We start from the raw sequence: 22,019 nt of genomic DNA on the forward strand, positions 1-22,019 counted from the left end.
GCAAACTTCTCACTATCCCCGCTTTCCCTCACGCTACATTCAGGAAGTTTTAACATTAGGAAGCTTTGACGTTTGCTCCAGTGGAAACTCACCATCTGTGACAATGATTTTGAAGTCTCTGTGTGATTCTTCACCCACAGAACATCTGTAGCGTCCTGAGTCAGAGCTGATGAGCTGTGTGATGGTCACGATCAGACTTCCTCTTCCTCTAGTTCCTTTTATATACTCAATACTGTATCTGCCGCTTCGTGCTTCGCCACCACTTGTTTTGAAGAGAATGTTCTTTGTCTCTCCACATTCTTCTCTGCAGAAGTATGCACTCTCTCCAGAGTTAGGGAAGACACATCGAACAGTGACGTCTCCTCCACTTCTCTTATAGAGCTGTTTTACTCCAGAGCGTCCGTCGAGCCGAGCTGTTGAGAAGACAAACATCTGTAGTTAAAGGATCAACACGTAGGACTGACAGCAAGTGTTTCAAACAGGTACTGCAGCCCATATTCAGTTATCAGTCGTCCCCTGTCTCTGCAGTTTGTCCAAACGGCTGCAGCACGAGACAAGAAGCAAGAAAAGAGACTCACCTCGGGGCCTCCAGGTCATTTCAACGTCCCTGCTTCAGAAAGAAGGACGACACAGTTTTATGTATTTCAGTTGAAACTCACCATCAGTGACGCTGATCCCAAACTCCCGATACAAAGAAGAATTACTGCCGATGCCAAACTGGTACGTTCCAGAGTCAGACTTGCTGACCTGTGTGAAGGTCACTGTCAGAACTCCTTCAGCGTCACCTGGTTTCTCATATTTGATGCTGTATCGGCCGTTCCTCGCTTCATTTCCTTCTGTTTCAATGAGAACATCTCCTGCTTCACATCGTCCCCGACAGAACTTCCTGCTTCCAGATGAACGGAAGGAATATTTGACTCTGATGATTCCTCCTTCAATATCTATGTAGGTGATGATCCCTTCGCTGACATCATCTTAACAGTTACACAAGAACAGTCAGTAGATTATTATCATTAGTGTGGTAATAACTGATCATCTACACAGAGTCTGAGGTTAAACACAGAGACTGAATGATCCTGTTTTCATTCACATCTTTCTTTTTACTCCATCCTCTTTTATTCTCACTGCATTTCCTCTGTGTTAGTAAAGATTTCATTTAAGTTAAAGTTAATTTTATTGAAACTGCATGACACCAGTGCTACTCCCAGAACATGGAGGCAAACAGAGACCTGTGGCTTTATCTCATCAAACCTTGATCCTGATGCTGCCGGCCTCCTGCTTGTCTCAGAGCTGCAGCAGCTGCACAGAAGGCTAACGCCGGCCACACACCGGACGCGTTAGCGTCGCGTTGGCGTCGCGTAAGCGTCGCGTGAGCGTCGCGTAAACGCTAGGCTGTCACACCGGACGCGTAAGCGTCGCGTAAGCGTCGCGTAGATCCCTAGCACGCTGGGGCCAGGCTGCACACCGGACACGCTGAACTCCGCGGCGGTCATCCTGCGATTCCTCCCCGTGATCACACATACAGCTGATATTTGTTATTAACTGAAACGGTGTCCCAGCATTTGTCCTTTTTAATGTTGTCTTTAAACAACACGGCCGAGGATCGTACAGCTCACTGTACTACTTCTCCACTTCAATTATTAATTTAATGTCATCCATCTTCAAGAACTTCTCCGCTGTTTGCTCAGTTCAATGTCGGGTGTCGAGGGTAAATTACGTATTCTCCACTCAAGCCTATGTGGAGTCTACGTAGACACACACACACACACACACACACACACACACACACACACACACACACACACACACACACACACACACACACACACACACACACACACACACCCTCTCTCTTTCTATCTTTATGACTGCTTGTGTGTCTGTATGGAGGGGCAGAGGGGGATATTTAATAATGTGATTGGTAAAATTGGTAAAATTAAAACTCCAGGACAACAGAAGGGGAATACAAACTATGGGATGCATATTTTATCATTTATATAATATAAAATATGTCCCCAATATCGTTTAAAATCATTTTTCACTGTGTTTCCCGGAGCGCTACGCTCGCGTCAAGCGCAAAAAATAGACTCGACGCCGAAACGATCGCTGCACGACGCGAGGCACTTTTGGTGCAGCGCTGCACTTCAGCGTCCGGTGTGGCCGGCACAAGGGATTAACGTGGGAGTGGATGGGAGCCAGCTGTTATTTAAGGCATGACGGTGCGCCTACGCGACGCTAACGCGACGCTTACGCGTCCGGTGTGTGGCCGGCCTAAGAAGGCGTCCAGGGGTTTAGTGGGACACACACCCCCCCCCCCCCCCCCCACTCACTCTTCTGGTCCCACATGCTGTGTCTATGATTTAGTTGGAACAGAAGACGTCTCATCAGTCTGCTGCACGCTGGCTTCGTTATCATGCTGTTCTGTTGGAAATGTCTAACATCACTGAGAACAGATGTAATGTTCTGAACCCAGCTCCTCTTCTTCCAGCAGAAGGAGACGGTGAACAACACAAATGTGTAGCAACAAGAACTGAAGTTTGTTTGTCCAGACTTACAGGAAACACCACTGCAGAAGACGCCTTAGGGGAACTGTACTTTTTCTCCTGTCCATAACTGTCATAGTTGTTTTCCTAATCATCTGGATATTGGGCCGGCTCCTCAGTCAGGTCCTTGTGACTCCTTACTTCCTGCTACAACCTTCTAGGATCCATTCAACATGAGGGGGACACAGGATTGTAAATCTACATCTGTTTAATTTATTTATCTGAGCAGATTGTAGTGGAGGGAGACATTTTGAGATCTGAAATAATGATCGGGCTGAATCTCATCGATCAGACAGAGAAGAGATTTTCCTCTGAGTGAGTTTGATAAATGATGAAGATACTCACACAGGAAGAAGCAGCAGATCAAAGTGTAGCAGACCTTCATGTCGAGGCTCTGATGGTTGAAGCTAATTCTGCTCTTTCTTCACTGATAAATATGGAACTTGACACTTCTCTAATTAACAGAGTCCCTCCCCCCCGACGCCACAGACAGTATCATCTTCATCACCATTCATCCACTTTCTGTTTACCTTCACCTCCATGACACACATCTTTTAATTTTATTTACACTCTTACAGAAATGTGTCCAGGATGTGCCTTCATATTTCAATATGAAAACAGTTGTGATGGCCAATGAGTTATCAGATATATTGTTGAACCTTGAAACATGTTCCCACGTCTCCACATGTGAGAGTTCAGGAGTTTTAAAGGATCCGGATGAGCTGTTGGACTCAGACACATGTTTTAAAGGTAAAGTCTCAGTAGGATTTCTTTCAATAAGGAGGATCTCACTGATTAGGAGGATCCCACAGAGTTTTTAGGACATTGTACATTTTGAGTTGGTGAGGTTTAGAATCTAAATTGTGCTGTAGATGCATTTTGGAGTTATAGGGTCAGGTGTCATCTTTTCGGTTTAAGATCTGTTGGAGGCAGTGAAATGAAAAGTTTGTCAGATTCTCTGTGTTTAACCTGGATCACAACTTTATTCTGTTCGGAGCAGCATCTGGGTCCTAGAAGGTTGTAGCAGGAAGCAAGGAGTCAACGGATCCGGTCCTGTCTACATCCAGGACCTGGTCACACGTTACACCCCAGCCCGTTCACTCCGCTCTGCTTCGGCCAATCGGCTCGTTGCTCCTTCACTGCTAAACACTCATCACACTCACGACTGTTTGCTGTCCTGCCTCCTAAACGGTGGAATGAGCTCCACATCGACATCCGGACATCAGAAAGATTACACATCTACCGCCTCAAACTAAAAACATACCTCTTCCGACCATACCTTGAATAAAAAAAAGAAATAAAAAAAAATTACAATTTTTATTTGAAACTAACAATTTAGTAGCACTTAAATGGCACTTATAGCATTTTGTAGTTTTCCTTTATTTTTGAAGAAATTGTACTTTCTTGATTCTTGTTGTTCTTGGTTTGTACCCTCGGGGTTGAATGCACTTATTGTAGGTCGCTTTGGATGAAAGCGTCAGCTAAATGAAATGAAAACGAATTGTTGGGCAAGGCCCAGTGATCTGACATAGAACAAAGAGTCGTAAAACCTTAGGCCAGGCTCGGGTAACCCCTTACATTTAAAAATCCAGCATGTGGCCCTTATCACCATGTGGCAGCAGGTCACTTCCTGGGTCCCCAATGTAAGCCCGCCCCTGGGGGCCAAATCCTGACAATTCAATTGGCCGGGGGCCACACTGACCCCTGACCCCTCCTCCCAGGGGGGAGTCACCTGGTACATGACTTAAAAAGGCTGAGCTCACAGAAATCTCACTCTCTTCACTCCGATGCTGATGTGACAACGGGACCCCCCCCCCGGGGTCTCACCAGTTAACCCAGCAACTTAAGGAGGCAACTAACTTCTCACTCTCTTTCCTCCGATGCTGACGTTCCCATCAGGCCCTTTCGGGTCTGTCCAGAGGTTCCAGCAACTTAAGGAGGGAACTACTTTTCTCTTAACTGCTCTTTTTCACTCCAGCACTGACGTTCCAGTTAGGCCTCCTCAGGTCTGACCAGAGGTTCCCGTTGCTTAAGGAGGCAATAAGATGTTTGTTTCAATTCATTTCATTCATTTATCTTAGTCGACGTTTTTATTTTGGAAAGGACCTTTCCTGTTTTAACTTGGAAAGATCAAACACGAAATTGCTCGCTGGACGATCTCAAACTGTTTCATTTTCCCCACGGACTTTACTTTTTCTTTTTCCAACGATCTACAAACGGCCTCAAACCAGCCGTCCCCTGCAGAAGCGCGACGTTCATTCGCTGAGGAGTAAGAGGCAATCCACTCCGTTCCTGTAGACCAGCACGTTCTCCGCTGTTACAGAAGAAAGGCGAAGTTTCATTCCGTCAAGACAGCACGAATAATTCGCTTCCTTTTCCGGTCCAGCGGCCGAGCCAGGAGCTCCGCTCGTGAGAGAGACCACGTGATTCACTGGCCCCCGACACATTCGCGCCGAGTCGCAGGCACATCGCGAGGGTTGTACAGTAAGAGGCTTATGTTGTCTGGGCAGATGTTAGTTTTGATACGTAGCATATTGTTTAATATTTGATTGTATCTGTTGCGAGACCGCTGAGTCTCATTGTTTTAGCCGGCTACGACGAGCCGCTACTTCCGGTTCATTTCCGGGTTTTGTGTTAGTGCTTGAGCTGCGAGGAAAGCCTCCAGCCACGCTGTTAACGTCTGTGTTAGTCTGCAGTGAGTTTACCGATCAGAACCTCAGCCCACAACGTCCGCTTGAGGGCTGAGTGGTTAAATCACTGTTAATCTATCTCTGGTATATTTTTAAGAGCTTCTTTGAACTCTCCTTACATGTTTTCTCTCTCTCTCTCTCTCTCCCCTTCTAAACCGACCTATACACACTTCTGACCTGTATTTATAATACAGTTCATGTCACATAGTTAAATCTATGCTTAGAGAGGCTGAACACATCTGGAAACCATTCGGCCCCCAAAGCCAAGCAGAGATAAGAATTCTCTTTGTCTAAAATTTCCTTTGTGTAATTCATGTGACGACCACCAGTGTGCGCTCCGGCCACATGGTGTCATTAACATAGACTCCATCTTGAAAAACGCAAGTTAACCCACCATTTTGAGTCTATTATTGCCACGCCTCCGCTCTCTCTCTCCTCCCATCCTGGCTCTAAATTCATAACGGCTCCGCCATCTTGTTTTGTAGTCAATCCGCCATTTTGAGAGTTTTTAGGCCTTGATTCCACGAATCATGATCGGCCTCCATCTTAGACGTGATGTCACTACGCGTCATCGCCACGCCCCCTTCTTTTTCTCTCTCTCTCGCACACACACACACACACACACACACACACACACACACACACACACACACACACACACACACACACACACTTTGATAGACACAGACAGATACACACACACAGAGACACATAGATGGACCAGAGGTTACATGCGTGTTCTAAATTGTGATAAGCTGCTGTTGTTATCTTTGAAATATGGGAGTTTGTTAAAATGATAAATCATTAAATAACACTAACTTTATTTCACATACACACACATAGACACACCCACACAGAGAGACACTTTGACACAGACACACACACACAGAGACAGACATACATAGGTAGACCGCAGGTTTTACATGTATTTTCTGAATTGTGATAAGTGCTGCTGCTGTGTTTATCTTTGAAATATCGGAGCTTGTTAAAATGATAAATCATTGAATAACATTATAACTTTATTTCCCCTTTTTAATAAATACTTTTGTAATTAAAGTATCTGTAGTCTGTGATTATTTGTGCATAAGTGTGTGATTGCAGCTGGATTATGATTGCCTGTGCTCGAACTTAGAAGCCTTCACTGTTTATTAAGTAATCGTTAATATTAAAATATTGACATTATTAATTTGACATTTATCATTATGAGACTGATAATTATAGCTTGACATCGTTGGTCCCTGGGAAACCAGGGTGGTGCCCCCCTTTCTCAATTATTAATATAGATAGTATTATTCTTAAATTGATAATTTTATTGTGTTGGACTAATTATTTTCATTATTCTTGGTTGATAACCTTATCATTGTTAATTGATAGCTTGTACTTTCTAATTGATAATTCCTATTTCCTCATTAGTGGTTTTATTGTTATTTGATTACTGATCACCTTCAATTAATAATTTAATTATTTTTGATAGATAATTTTTATTATTTTAATAATCATATTTCATGATTATTATTAATTAGCCAACGTCAAGTCTACTCCTATTGCACAACAGAATGAAATCTGAGTGTGATGTCAGAGGAACTGTGTGAATATGGTTTATTACAGTACAACTTCCACAAGTTCAGATAAAGAGGACAAGTTAGTGTCTCATTGAATAAACTATCAAACTAATTGAAGGGACTCTTACCTTTGTTGCATTTTTACACTTTTTGTGGATAAGGTTCAATTGGTATTAATAAGGTAATGACACTCTAAAATGCAAGACAGACCCACCAGGAGTTAAAGCAAACAATTATTTCACTCTCGTAATATTTAGTGAAAACTTCAACCAATAAAATTCTTCGGACCGAAGGACCTTATTTGCCGACAGACCTGTTTGTTTGCTGCATGGAAACAGACAGGAAGCCCTTCTGCTTCTTGTGGCGCATTCGGGCCCGCGTCATCAAGGCGCGTCCTCAACTATAGGGTTTGTTTTGATTCCAGGGCAGACAGTAGCGAGTAGCGACCGTATCGACCGTAGCGACTGACGATGGCAGACCAAAGTGGTCCACGGCGTACTGAAACAGCCGCTCCCAGGGGGAAAAACAAAAGAAAAAACACCGCGGATGGGAACGAGGGGGTGGGGCATTGGAGGAAGGCGGGATGATTCGAATGTGCTGTAATTCTCAAATGCAACAAAGGTAAGAGTCCCTTTAATTCAACTTTAATTAGGATCAAAACATAATTGGGCCAATGAGCTGCTCAAAAGTCAGGAACTCTGAAACCCTGCAGCAGGTGTGAGGCGCTGCAGCAGAGAACCAGCAGAGGGCAGAAGATCTCTGCTTGACTGGTGATGAGCTGGAGATGTTGCTCCTCTTCAGTGAGTCTGCAGGAGCTCAGCACGTCACTGACACCAACTGGTGCAAACACAGGAAACTCAAACCACTGGATCGGCTGCTGGTTTCTCAGGGTCAGAAAACAAACTGAGCACAGGAACAAGCTCCTGGTCTGGATTCACACAACCTCATGCTTTGTGTGAACAGAAGAAACTAAAGTATTTATCTGTTACACACTGCCACCTACTGGGACAGTTGCAACGTTTCAATAACCTGGCACTACGTACTACATATCGTTTAAAAAACGATTTGAGTATATGATATATTTTATACATTCTAAAGTAATATCTCTCTATTTATAGATGTTTTTATTTCATGTAGACGATCCTGATGATAGTTTCAGAGAAAAACAATAATCCACACTCACAATCACACCTTCAGTCCATCAAGCTACATGTGTTAGACTGTGGAAGGAGACTAGAGAACACACACACACACACACACACACACACACACACACACACACACACACACAACAGTGTTTGATGAAAGTCCCTGATTGTATTTCCACTGACCTGCAGTACCTATACTTGAATAAAGCAGAGAAACATAATTTTAACCAAGTTTTTGATGTTATTCCTGATGCTCCCAAAAAAAACAACACAACAATAAAATTAAACATAAATTATTTGTCTTCAACCTGTTTTAATTTTCTGTGATTATAAAACATTGTCAGCTTAAATAATATTAAGCTAAAACATGACTTTTGTCTTCAGATTATCCTCGGCAGCTTCTGTCAACGTGTTTGTTTATCCCAAATATGAGAAGAGCCGGTTTAATTCAACAAGTATTTATTAAGAAGCAATGAAAAGTTAACAGCATAGCTATGGGCGCTCATGCACAGCCTCGGCTAAATCCTTAGCACGGGGAAGTCAATAGTCGCGCCGAAAAATAAATATTCGTAACAGAAGTTATAATATGATTGGTCAAAATAATGAAGGGGTGTCACCGTAAATCAATGTGGTTCTCCCTTGTTGGTGCACAGGCGTAGAGCCACGCCTCCTGGCACTGGAACCAGGAAGTGACAAGGAGCCGCTCCCAGTCACGCTCCTCCTCTGATAGTTGCTGGGCAAATCTCTCTTGTGTTTCATAAACAAGCCTTGACTCGGCTGACGCCTTGTGGGTCAATGTTGTTGTTCATTGGAGTAAAGAATATTGTGTTCCTGCTCTATCGGCTGTATGTTCTGTTTGTGTAAACATTTGGATCCTCCAATCAAAACAACTTTCTATCTTCCCTCCAGAACCTGGAGCAGCTGCTTGAACTCTGTGTGATGTTGCATGAATCTAAGGGAGTTATGCTTTAATATAAAAGGTTAAGTATGAGAAGAAGTTAAAGTACAGTGTATAGTGTGTCACAGATTTATCCCAAAACAGGCAGCGGCTCTCATCAGACCTTTTATCAATACAGGTGAGAGACTGACCAGCGATGTGACGCACACACATTCTAACTTCAAGATTAACACAAAGCAGCAAAAGTTATAAAAAATCATTTGTGTGAAGGCCTTATATCTGGCTCAAACTGCTCCTGCCCCCACCCTCCTGCTTCATTGTTTAGACTTTCAGTTCTAATGCCATCTTCACAGACACACACACACAGACAAGCTAACATTTAAAATCCCAACACTTCCTGTCGACCAATGAGAGAGGAGACGCTGAAGTGACAGATCATCTACTGAAGGACGGAATATACGACATCATCCTCACCAGGGGGGGGGGGGGCTGTTGGCAGAGCCTGTGGCCCTGTTGGTATAATCCCCCCCGATCGCAGGTGAGTCAACCTGAGCTGTCGTCAGCCTGGAAAAAGAAAACAGACAAAGTGTATTTGTGTGACTTTACTTTACTATTGTGTTATTACACTTAAAAACCACCTCCTCTGAAGCTTTGACTCTAAATGATCAGAATTGACTAAATGAACATCAGCTGTTTGACAGAAGACTTCTTAGTAAAATGTTCACTGACGCAGGCTTAGAAACTTCTATTGACTTCCATTCTATTTACGGCCAGTGGAGTCGCCCTCTGCTGGTCAATCGAGAGAACACAGGATTTGTACTTAGTCACTGTCCGTCCTTATTCACAGTCTACGTTTCCTTCACGCTGTTTCTGGATCACCTTCATGTTTAAGTGACCTGGTAGAGATTTTAATGTCTTAATGCTTTTCCTTACATTGTGCTGAGAAGTAGCAGCAGTGACAAAGTTGTCGTCATCACCGGCTGTGACTGGTTGTGTTGTGCTGTACTTGACGTTAGAGTAATCTGGAGAGATTTCCACAGCAGCAGGAGGTCGGCCCTCGTGTCCGATATCGTCGTACTCGGGGTCGGACTGCAGGAGACCAGGAGCAATTTGAGTTTCATTAATTGACAAAACTAAACCATTTAAATATCAACATATTATAATCTGCTCATCTTTGGAGGAATCTGAATCTGTTTCTTTAAGATCTCTCTTCTTTTTAACTTTTAATAACTCTCTTTTCTGTTCAAATCTTTTCTGGATGTTGGTGGACAAAGTTTTGTCACCTCAGGGACGTTTGTGTTACTAACGACTGAAACTCACCTCAGGGACAGAAACAGGATCCGTCTCCACCGGAGGTTCTGAAAACACAAGAGTAAATCAAACTGGGTCCTGAGTTCACATCTGGAGCTTCAGCAGCAGAAGGTGACAACAAAGGTTCTTTGAGTCCAATCACAACCTTCTGTTCTATTATATCTATCTATCTATGTATCTTCTAGTATTTGTTACACTATTTTTCCTAGTATTTGTCCTAGTATTTGTCTTAGTATTTCCTTGTGTCTGACCTGAACGTGTTTTGGACTTAACAAGTGTCTTCCTCGGTGTTTTGATTCTTAGTTAGTTTTCCTTCTTCTCCTTATTTCTGCACGTAAACGTTGGAACTTGTGTTTCGTGTTTGCTGCTGAATCAGATTCTGGGTTTTGATCTCAATGTTTTTCATATTCACTGAAAACTGAAGATCCAGTTGTTGTGTGTGTTATCAGCATGTGTGTACTTGTGTGTGTGTATTTCCTGTTGCCTCACCTCTGGGTCTGTTAGTCCTGTTTCTGCAGAACATCAGTGCGGACCCTGATAACAGGATCACCATGACGACCAGCGTCAGTCTCACAGTCAGAATCAAGTTCTTGGTCGAGAAGGACGTATCAGCTCCTGAGCATTAATACAGGACACATATTAAAATCTGTGTTTCAGCTTCAACAGGCACTGAGAGGACGCAGGTACATGTGTTTACCTGTGGTCTCAGGTGTCTGGTCCTCAGACTGGTCGGTGGTTTCAGGTGAAGCTGATGAACGTGTGAAACTGGAGCTGGAACTGGGAGATGTTGTTGTGGAGTCTGAGGGAAAAATACACAGATTCACAGAAATCCTGACGACAGACGACAGATGATCCTCAGAGAAACTACAAGTCACTTATTCACAAACTGGAAAACCTTTGTATTTAGATCTGGACATAATCTGTGAATTATTATCTGAAAAATCTAAAAACATAAAAACGTCCTATTTCACAATTTTAAAGAAAGATAAAGCAAATATCTTTGAACTGTCTAAGAATTTAATAAATTAAATGTGAATGTTAACGATGTGTTAGAGTATTAGAGCTTTAACTTTAGGAAGCTTTGACTTTAGGAAGCTTTGATGTTCGCTCTAGTGGAAACTTACCATCTGTGACAATGACTTTGAAGTCTCTGTGTGATTCTTCACCCACAGAACATCTGTAGCGTCCTGAGTCGGAGCTGATGAGCTGTGTGATGGTCACATGCAGATATCCTCCTTCTCCTTCATGTTGCCTTAAATACAAGATGCTGTATCTGCCGCTTCGTTCTTCGCCACCACTTGTTTTGACGAGAACGTTCTTTGTCTCTCCACATTCTTCTCTGCAGAAGTATTGACTTCCTTTGGGGTTAGTGAAGAAACATCGAACATTGACGTCTCCTCCACTTCTCTTATAGAGCTGTTTTACTTCAGAGCTTCCGTCCAGCCGAGCTGTTGAGAAGACAAACATCTGTAGTTAAAGGATCAACATGTAGGACTGACAGCAAGTGTTTCAAACAGGTACTGCAGCCCATATTCAGTTACCAGTCGTCCCCTGTCTCTGCAGTTTGTCCAAACGGCTGCAGCACGAGACAAGAAGCAAGAAAAGAGACTCACCTCGGGGCCTCCAGGTCATTTCAACGTCCCTGCTTCAGAAAGAAGGACGACACAGTTTTATGTATTTCAGTTGAAACTCACCATCAGTGACGAGGATCTTAAACTCCTGATACGAAGAAGAATCATTGCCGAGGCCAAACTGGTACGTTCCAGAGTCAGACTTGCTGACCTGTATGATGGTCACTGTCAGATCTCCTTCAGCTTCACCTGTTTTCTCATATTTGATGCTGTATCGGCCGCTGCTCGCTTCATTTCCTTCTGTTTCAATGAGAACATCTCCTGCTTCACATGGTCCCCGACAGAACTTCCTGCTTCCAGATGAACGGAAGGAATATTTGATGGTGATGTTTCCTCCTTCATTAGCTGTGTAGTAGTCGATCCCTTCGCTGACATCATCTGAACAGTCACACAAGAACAGTCAGAAGATTATTATCATTAGTGTGATAATAACTGAACATCTACACAGAGTCTGAGGTTAAACACAGAGACTGAATGTTCCTGTTTTCATTCACATCTTTCTTTTCTCCATCCTCTTTTATTCTCACTGCAGTTTCTCTGTGTTAGTAAAGATTTCATTTAAACTGTAAAAGTGAAAGTTCATTTAATTGAAACTGATTATTTGTGGGACGTCAGAGCTCAACACACTGACCGACTGAAGAAGATGTAAATATGGTGGATATCTGTAGAACGCTTACTGAACACAGTCATTGGGACAAAATGGAATTATGTATTTATGTATTAATATTAATGCATTTAATTGTATTTTATTAATCATTATGATCATAATTATTATTTTAGATTTTAGATTATTTTAGAAGAAGTAGAAGAAGAAGAAGAGTTATCTGTAATTTAGTATCATTCGTTAGCATGATGAATTTAACATGAGGACTTTAGCGTGATGACTTTAGCATGATGACTTCAGCATGATGATATTAGCATGAGGACTTAAGTGGGACTTTAGCATGAGGATTTTTTCATGACCTGTGGCATTTATCTCAGCAAATCAGTGTCTCTGATTTAGTTGGAACAGAAGACGTCTCATCTGTCTGCTGCACGCTGGCTTCGTTATCATGCTGTTCTGTTGGAAATGTCTAACATCACTGTGAAAAGTCCTGAGTTGTTGTGGATCAGCGTCTCTAGCAACTCCAGTGTGTTTCTCTGTGGTAACAGCTCCTGATGCATTGATCACACAACCTCTCCCTGCTTCTGTCTGCACAGGCAGCAGAGCTCTCTGCTCTCAGTGAAGCTGAAGGGAGAACAGTGAATATCTACACTGACAGTAGATCATTCCTAACATCACCAGGCAAACCAACTCCTTACATCAAGCTGTAGTGTCCCAGATGCTTGATGCTCCCTCCTCTCCAAACAGGCCTCAGTATGTAAATGTGATGCTTTACATTACATTTCATTTAGCTGACGCTTTTATCCAACGCGACTGACAATAAGTGCATTCAACCCCGAGGGTACAAACCCAGAACAACAAGAATCAAGAAAGTATGTTGTTGTGTGTTTAGCAGTGAGGGAGCAACGAGCTGATTGGCCGAGGCAGAGCGGAGTGAACGGACTGGGGTGTAACGTGTGACCAGGTCCTGGATGTAGACTGGACCGGATCCGTTCACAGCACGGTACCAGGTACTAATGTTTTGAAACGGATGGGGGCAGCCACTGGGAACCAGTGAAGGGAGCGGAGTGAACTCAGGTTAAAAACCAGTGGAGCTGCTGTTCCTATGATGCTCACACTTCTATTAATGACCTGGTGTCACAGGGGAGGCCGGAGCGGGTGCAGCAGTGAAACCAGCGGCTCACCAACCACTTCCTGCCTCACACATTCTCTTACAGGTAGCACCCAACCCCCCCCCCCCACCCCACCCCCTCACAGCTCACTTACAGGAACTCCAACTCAGACCCACAGCGGTTGAGCGTGTACTGTGGAGGAAATGTGGCTGCACATACACAGATGGTTGTTAGAGACGCACTCCCTACCCCGGCCACCGGACCACTCCGTGACCTGAAGCCCGGTCACTGGGTGGTAGTGAAAGACCTTAGGAGGAGGAGACGACAGAGACGCTGGACAGGACCGCACCAGATCCTGCTAACAACACACAGCAGTAGAGGGCGCTGACAGGACGACGTGGATTCATACCAGTCACTGCAAGAGAGTTCCAGAACCAGAGACTCCACCCGCTGTACACACAGTGAATACAGCCAGGCCTGTGTGGCCTCAGGACAGTGGTTCCCAAACTTTTTACAGTCCCGTAACCCCGTACCATTATCAAATAATCTCCCCGCTTACCCCCTGAACCACTTCGCGTCCCCCTGGGGGTCCGCATACCCCAGTTTTGGAACCGATGCCTTAGGGGAACTGTACTTTTCCTCCTGTCCATAACTGTAATAGTTGTTTTCCTAATCATCTGGATATTGGGCCGGCTCCTCAGTCAGGTCCTTGTGACTCCTTACTTCCTGCTACAACCTTCTAGGATCCATTCAACATGAGGGGGACACAGGATTGTAAATCTACATCTTTTAATTTAATTATCTGAGACAAAAGCAGATTATAGTGGAGGGAGACATTTTGAGATCTGAAATAATGATCGGGCTGAATCTCATCAATCAGACAGAGAAGAGATTTTCCTCTGAGTGAGTTTGATAAATGATGAAGATACTCACACAGGAAGAAGCAGCAGATCAAAGTGTAGCAGACCTTCATGTCGAGGCTCTGATGGTTGAAGCTAATTCTGCTCTTTCTTCACTGATAAATAAGGAATTTGTCACTTCTCTAATAGACAGAGTCCCTCCCCCCCGACACAGTATCAGCTCCATCACCATTCATTCACTTCCTGTTAACCTTCACCTCTTTTGACTTCAATCTGTTTTAATTTTCTTTCGTCTTTCTTTTTTTTTGAGACCATTGAACATACATGACATCGTTTCCTGTCTTATTTCTGTTTCTACTTCCTGTTAATGTTTAGTCACCTGTTTCCAAACATCCTGCATTCGACCACTTCAACAGCTGCCTGTCAATTTTTGTATCTTCTAGCTTGTGTCCTACTATTTTTCATCGTATTTTTTCTAGTATTTGTCCTAGTATCAGTTCTAGTATTCTAGCACGTAAACGTTGGAACTTGTGTTTCGTTTTTGCTGCTGAGTCAGACTCTGGGTTTTGATCTCGATGATTTTCATATTCACTGAAAACTGAAGATCCAGTTGTTATGTGTGTGATCGACATGTGTGTACTTTTCAGTGGTGGAAAGTAACAAAGTAGAAATACTTTGTTACTGTACTTAAGTAGATTTTTCACATATCTGTACTTTACTTGAGTATTTATTTTCCTGACGACTTTTAACTTTTACTTGTTACATTTGAGCACAAATATCTGTACTTTCTACTTCTTACATTCTCAAAACTGGCTCATTACATGCAGGAGCTAGGTTCAGCTCAGTCTTTAGTATTCTGTCTGAAATTTGGCAGCAAAACAAGACTGTGTCCAGTGATTTTTTTCTTCTCTGTACTAGCCCTGTGCAAGCTGTTAACAAAAGAGAAAGTATCTTATTTTGTGTGCCTAGTTTCCCTTTGCTGAGTTATCATAAGGGGCATTGTGTATCACTCTTGCTACTGCTTAGAGGTCCATGTTTAATGATATTTACAGAATGTTTTAGTGGTTATACTGTGGTTTATTAATGTTCTTGGGCAGACACAAGAGGCACTTGTTTATAGTTGATTCTTTGTTGTCTCTAGAATTCAGATGCACTGGTCCATTACTATTTGAACCTCAGCATCTAGAGTTCAAAATTGGTAAAATTATACATTATATACATTATATGCATATTGTTGTTATAATTTTTCAGTCAGTTGAGATAAATCTTTTGGAGAAGCATTTTGGGTTGTTTTGTGTCTGTATAGGCCTACTATAAAAAGCACTTAGCATTTTAAATTTTGGTACTTGTCCTTTTACTTTTGATACTTAAGTACATTTCAACACCAGATACTTTTGATACTTAAATTACTTTTAATATGAGCTACATTAAAACTTTTACTCAAGTCATTTTCTGAAGGGTGACTTTTACTTTTACCGAAGTCACGTTCAGGTAAGATATCTGTACTTTTACTCAAGTATGGCTTTCAAGTACTTTGTACACCACTGGTACTTGTGTGTGTGTGTGTGTAATTCCTGTTGCCTCACCTCTGGGTCTGTTAGTCCTGTTTCTGCAGAACCTCAGTGCGGCCCCTGATAACAGGACGACCATGACGACCAGCAGTCAGAATCAAGTTCTTGGTCGAGAAGGACGTATCAGCTCCTGAGCATTAATACAGGACACATATTAAATCTGTGTTTCAGCTTCAACCGGCACTGAGAGGACGCAGGTACATGTGTTTACCTGTGGTCTCAGGTGTCTGGTCCTCAGACTGGTTGGTGGTTTCAGGTGAAGCTGATGATGTGTGAAACTGGAGCTGGAACTGGGAGATGTTGTTGTGGAGTCTGAGGGAAAAATACACAGATTCACAGAAATCCTGACGACAGTCGACAGAAGATCCTCAGAGAAACTGCAAGTCACTTCTTCACAAACTGGAAAAAGTGGTCATATCCGTGAATTATTATCTGAAAAATCAATAATGAAGATCGTCCTATTTCACAATGTTAAAGAAAGATAAAGTAAATATCTTGGATCTGCCCCAAAATTCAATTCAATTAAATGTAAATGTAAATCTTCCCTGATAGTCCAGGCACCGTGTTCTGTCTCTTATGGCAAAGAAGAAAAATAAAACACTGGGTTCTTATGTAAAGTGTATCAAAACAGAAAGCAAAAGATAAACATTGTTCTAATAAGTGTTCATTTGAATTAAAATATATAATGAATATAGAAATTTACTCTATTATCCACAACACTTAGCAATGACTCTAAACAGTTGCAGGCCGTCTTTAGTTAATGGAGGAAAACACAAAGTGTTGTGCAGATGAAGCTGGTGCATGTCGCCTCATGTTGATAATTATAAATTAATAAATTATGCAAGTTATATGAGCTATGTAAAATCTTTTTACTTTGTTGCAATCATTTTACTTTATTGCTATATTATAGGCAACATCTTTGTGTAGCGCTGAGCGCTAAAACATGTGAACTATATTTGAAATAGGATTTCTGCCCCCTGCTGGCACTCAAAATGCAGCCCATGGTATATCTTAATAGTCTATATAGTCCTAATGCTTATAATAATCAGCTACGATCTATTTTTGTGACGGTGACATGATGTCATACAAAATTGGCCCACCAGAAATATCATGCTAAAATCGCCACTGCCTTCAAGTACCCCCAGGGGTACGCGTACCCCATTTGAGAACCACTGTGTTAGAGTGTTGGAGCTCTGACTTTAGGAAGCTTTAACTTTAGGAAGCTTTAACTTTAGGAAGCTTTTACTTTAGGAAGCTTTTACTTTAGGAAGCTTTAACTTTAGGAAGCTTTGACGTTCGCTCCAGTGGAAACTTACCATCTGTGACAATGACTTCGAAGTCTCTGTGTGATTCTTCACCCACAGAACATCTGTAGCTTCCTGAGTTGGAGCTGATGAGCTGTGTGATGGTAACATGCAGATATCCTCCTTCTCCTTCAGCTCTTCGTAAATACAAGATGCTGTATCTGCCGCTTCGTTCTTCGTAACCACTTGTTTTGACGAGAACGTTCTTTGTCTCTCCACATTCTTCTCTGCAGAAGTATTTACTTCCTCCAGGGTTAGTGAAGAAACATTCAACAGTGACGTCTCCTCCACTTCTCTTATAGAGTTGTTTTACTTCAGAGCTTCCTATCAGCAGAGCTGTTGAGAAGACAAACATCTGTAGTTAAAGGATCAACACGTAGGACTGACAGCAAGTGTTTCAAACAGGTACTGCAGCCCATATTCAGTTATCAGTCATCCCGTCTCTGCAGTTTGTCCAAACGGCTGCAGCACGAGACAAGAAGCAAGAAAAGAGACTCACCTCGGGGCCTCCAGGTCATTTCAACGTCCCTGCTTCAGAAAGAAGGACGACACAGTTTTATGTATTTCAGTTGAAACTCACCATCAGTGACGAGGATCTTAAACTCCTGATACAAAGAATAATCACTGCCGAGGCCAAACTGGTACGTTCCAGAGTCAGACTTGATCAGATGTGTGAAGGTCACTGACAGTTCTCTCTTTAGGATAGCTGGTTCGAATTCGATGCTGTATCGGCCGCTACTCGCTTCATTTCCTTCTGTTTCAATGAGAACATCTCCTGCTTCACATCGTCCCCGACAGAACTTCCTGCTTCCGTAAACCCAAAAGAAGGAATATTGGACGGTGATGTTTCCTCCTTCATTAGCTGAGTACATGTCCATCCCTGTGCTGACGTCATCTGAACAGTTACACACGAACAGTCAGTAGATTATTATCATTAGTGTGATAATAACTGAACATCTACACAGAGTCTGAGGTTAAACACAGAGACTGAATGTTCCTGTTTTCATTCACATCTTTCTTTTCTCCTTCCTCTTTTATTCTCACTGCAGTTTCTCTGTGTTAGTAAAGATTTCATTTAACGTGTAAAAGTGAAAGTTAATTTAATTGAAACTGATTATTTGTGGGACGTCAGAGTTCAACACAGTGACCGACTGAAGAAGATGTAAATATGGTGGATATCTGTAGAACGCTTACTGAACACAGTCATTGGGACAAAATGGAATTATGTATTTCTGTATTGGAGCCAGTGGACAATGACTGTGGACTATAGTGGATCCGATCTTGATGGTGGATCAGGATCTTGCTGGCTGCTGACCAGAGACTATAATTGCAGCAGGACTGCTTGACATATAGTATTTCTCCTCAGATACTTGACCTTCAAGTGTCTGTCTTCAGTTATCCTTCAAAATATTTACCCTCATCATTGCTGCTAAAACCTTTATCCGGATGATGTTCTCCTCATGTGCTTCTCATGTTCTCCTCTGTTCTCCTCTGTTCCCCTCTGTTCTCCTCCTGTTCTCCTCCTGTTCTCCTCTGTTGCACTTGTTTCCGTCCTGGGAAACGAATCCTCACATGTGTCTCTCTGAGGTTTCTACGTATTTTTACCTGTTAAAAGGGTTTTTTAGTAGTTTTTCCTGACTTTTTCTGAGAGTTAAGCACAGAGGATGTCTCACTGAATATCTACACTGACAGTAGATCATCCCTTACATCATCAGGCAAACCAACTCCTTACATCATGCTGTAGTGTCCCAGATGCTTGATGCTCCCTCCTCCCCAAACAGGCCTCAGTTTGTAAATGTGATGCTCTCACTTCTAATAATGACCCTGTGTCACAAGGGGAGAGCGGAGCGGGTACAGCAGTGAAAGCAGCTGCTCACCAACCACTTCCTGCCTCACACATTCTCTTACAGGTTACACCCAACTGAATACAGCCAGGCCTGTGTGGCCTTAGGGGAACTGTACTTTTCCTCCTGTCAATAACTGTAATAGTTGTTTTCCTAATCATCTGGATATTGGGCCGGCTCCTCAGTCAGGTCCTTGTGACTCCTTACTTCCTGCTACAACCTTCTAGGATCCATTCAACATGAGGCGGACACAGGATTGTGAATCTACATCTTTTTAATTTAATTATCTGAGACAAAAGCAGATTAAAGTGGAGGGAGACATTTTGAGATCTGAAATAAGGATCGGGCTGAATCTCATCGATCAGACAGAGAAGAGATTTTCCTCTGAGAGAGTTTGATAAATGATGAAGATACTCACACAGGAAGAAGCAGCAGATCAAAGTGTAGCAGACCTTCATGTCGAGGCTCTGATGGTTGAAGCTAATTCTGCTCTTTCTTCACTGATAAATAAGGAACTTGTCACTTCTCTAATTAACAGAGTCCCTCCCCCCCGACGCCACACACAGCATCAGCTCCATCACGATTCATCTACTTCCTGTTTACCTTCACCTCCATTAAACAGTTCTTGTTTACACCCAGTGAATTTAATTTACACTCGGCCAATGAGTTATCAGATATATTGTTGAACCTTGAAACATGTTCCCACGTCTCCACATGTGAGAGTTCAGGAGTTTTAAAGGATCCTGATGAGCTGTTGGACTAAGACACATGTTTTAAAGGTAAAGTCTCAGTAGGATTTCTTTCTATGAGGAGGATCTCACTGATTGGAGGATCCCACAGAGTTTCTAGGACATTGTACATTTTGAGTTGGTGAAGTTTAGAATCTGATTGTGCTGTATAGATGCATTTTGGAGTTATAGGGTCAGGTGTCGTCTTTTCAGTTTAAGATCTGTTGGAGGCAGTGAAATGAAAAGTTTGTCAGATTCTCTGTGTTTAACCTGGATCACAACTTTATTCTGTTCGAAGCAGCTTTCTGCTCCTCTTCAGTGAGTCTGCAGGAGCTCAGCACGTCACTGACACCAACTGGTGCAAACACAGGAAACTCAAACCACTGGATCGGCTGCTGGTTTCTCAGGGTCAGAAAACAAACTGAGCACAGTAACAAGCTCCTGGTCTGGATTCACACAACCGCATGCCTTGTGTGAACAGAAGAAACTAAAGTTTTCATCTGTTACACACTGCCACCTACTGGGACAGTTACCACATTTCAATAACCTGGCACTTACGTACTACATATCGTTTCAAAAACGATTTGTGTATACACGATTTGTGTACACGATTTGTGTATTTGTTACATGTTATATTTTATACATATTTAAGTAATATCTCTCTATAAATACATGTTTTGATTTTATTTCATGTACCCATGCAGACGGTTCTGGTGATTTTCTATTTCTAGTTTCAGAGAGAAACAATAATCCACACTCACAATCACACCTTCATTCCATCAAGCTACATGTGTTGGACTGTGGGAGGAGACTAGAGAACACACACACACACACACACACACACACACAAACACACGCACACACACGACAGTGTTTGATGAAAGTCCTTGATTGTATTTCCACTGACCTGCAGTACCAGACATGACCAGACTAACAGGAAATGCATATTTATTAGTTTACCTTTTTGTATTTTAAATTTGTATAATTGAATAAAGCAGAGAAACACGATTTAACCAAAAATTTTATGTTAATCCTGATGCTCCCAAAAATAACCATCAGGACAATAAACTTAAACATGAATTATTTGTGTTCAACCTGTTTGTGATAATAAAACATGACTTTTGTCTTCAGATTATCCTCGGCAGCTTCTGTCAACGTGTTTGTTTATCCCAAATATGAGAAGAGCCGGTTTAATTCAACAGGTATTTATTAAGAAGCAATGAAAAGTTAACAGCATAGCTATGGGCGCTCATGCACAGCCTCGGCTAAATCAGTAGCACGGGGAAGTCAATAGTGGCGCCGAAAAGACGATGATTGTAATATTCGTAACAGAAGTTATAATATGATTGGTCAAAATAATGAAGGGGTGTCACCGTAAATCAATGTGGTTCTCCCTTGTTGGTGCACAGGCGTAGAGCCACGCCTCCTGGCACTGGAACCAGGAAGTGACAAGGAGCCGCTCCCACACTGCATGAAAAGAAGCATTTGTGTCAATCTGTGTCGCAGAGAAGTGTTGGCACATCCTTCGGTTAACGACTTTCACACGTATCTGCAGGCAGCAAAGGAAACGCTCAGGGTTCCTGCAGTATCCAAGCCTGTGAGCTGTTGAGATTTGACCCCCCCTGCTCCAACTCCTAGAGGACGCTTTCACATGCAAATGACAATGCTCTGAGCTTCACAAATGCAAATCAGTTTCTCTGAGAGCAGATAACACCAATATGTAAGAGGCACCAACAAACTATCTGGCTGAGTAAACCAGGCTTAAAATAAATATTAAACCTGAAATTTTAAATTGTTCTTAAGTAAGTAAGTGTGCTATAATGAATTATATTGTATAACACGAACAAAGGTCAATGCAGTCAAAAGAAATGAAACAATGCACTTTATTTCAAATTTTTATTGTCATCCAATCCTAAATCTCAACCACTGTACAGAGTGGCATGATTACAGTCACTTTTTCAATTGTGCTGGTTAAATGCACAGAGGAAGTGTAAACCACACCTCTTCCAGCAAATAAATGATGCTGGGTATGATCATCTGTGTCCTGTAAGCTCCAAACTTCTACTGGCTTTCCATAAAAATATCTGTCCTCCCAAAATACTGGCATCAAATTCACATGTCAATGGCAAACTAAGCTGTTCCATGAATTATAAATGGTACCTTTTCACCACTACTTTCAAAATTGCTTTGAAACATTCATTGATTTAATGATT

The sequence above is a fragment of the Limanda limanda genome, unplaced genomic scaffold, assembly GCF_963576545.1.
Source record: "Limanda limanda unplaced genomic scaffold, fLimLim1.1 SCAFFOLD_157, whole genome shotgun sequence".
In the NCBI taxonomy this organism is placed as follows: Eukaryota; Metazoa; Chordata; class Actinopteri; order Pleuronectiformes; family Pleuronectidae; genus Limanda; species Limanda limanda.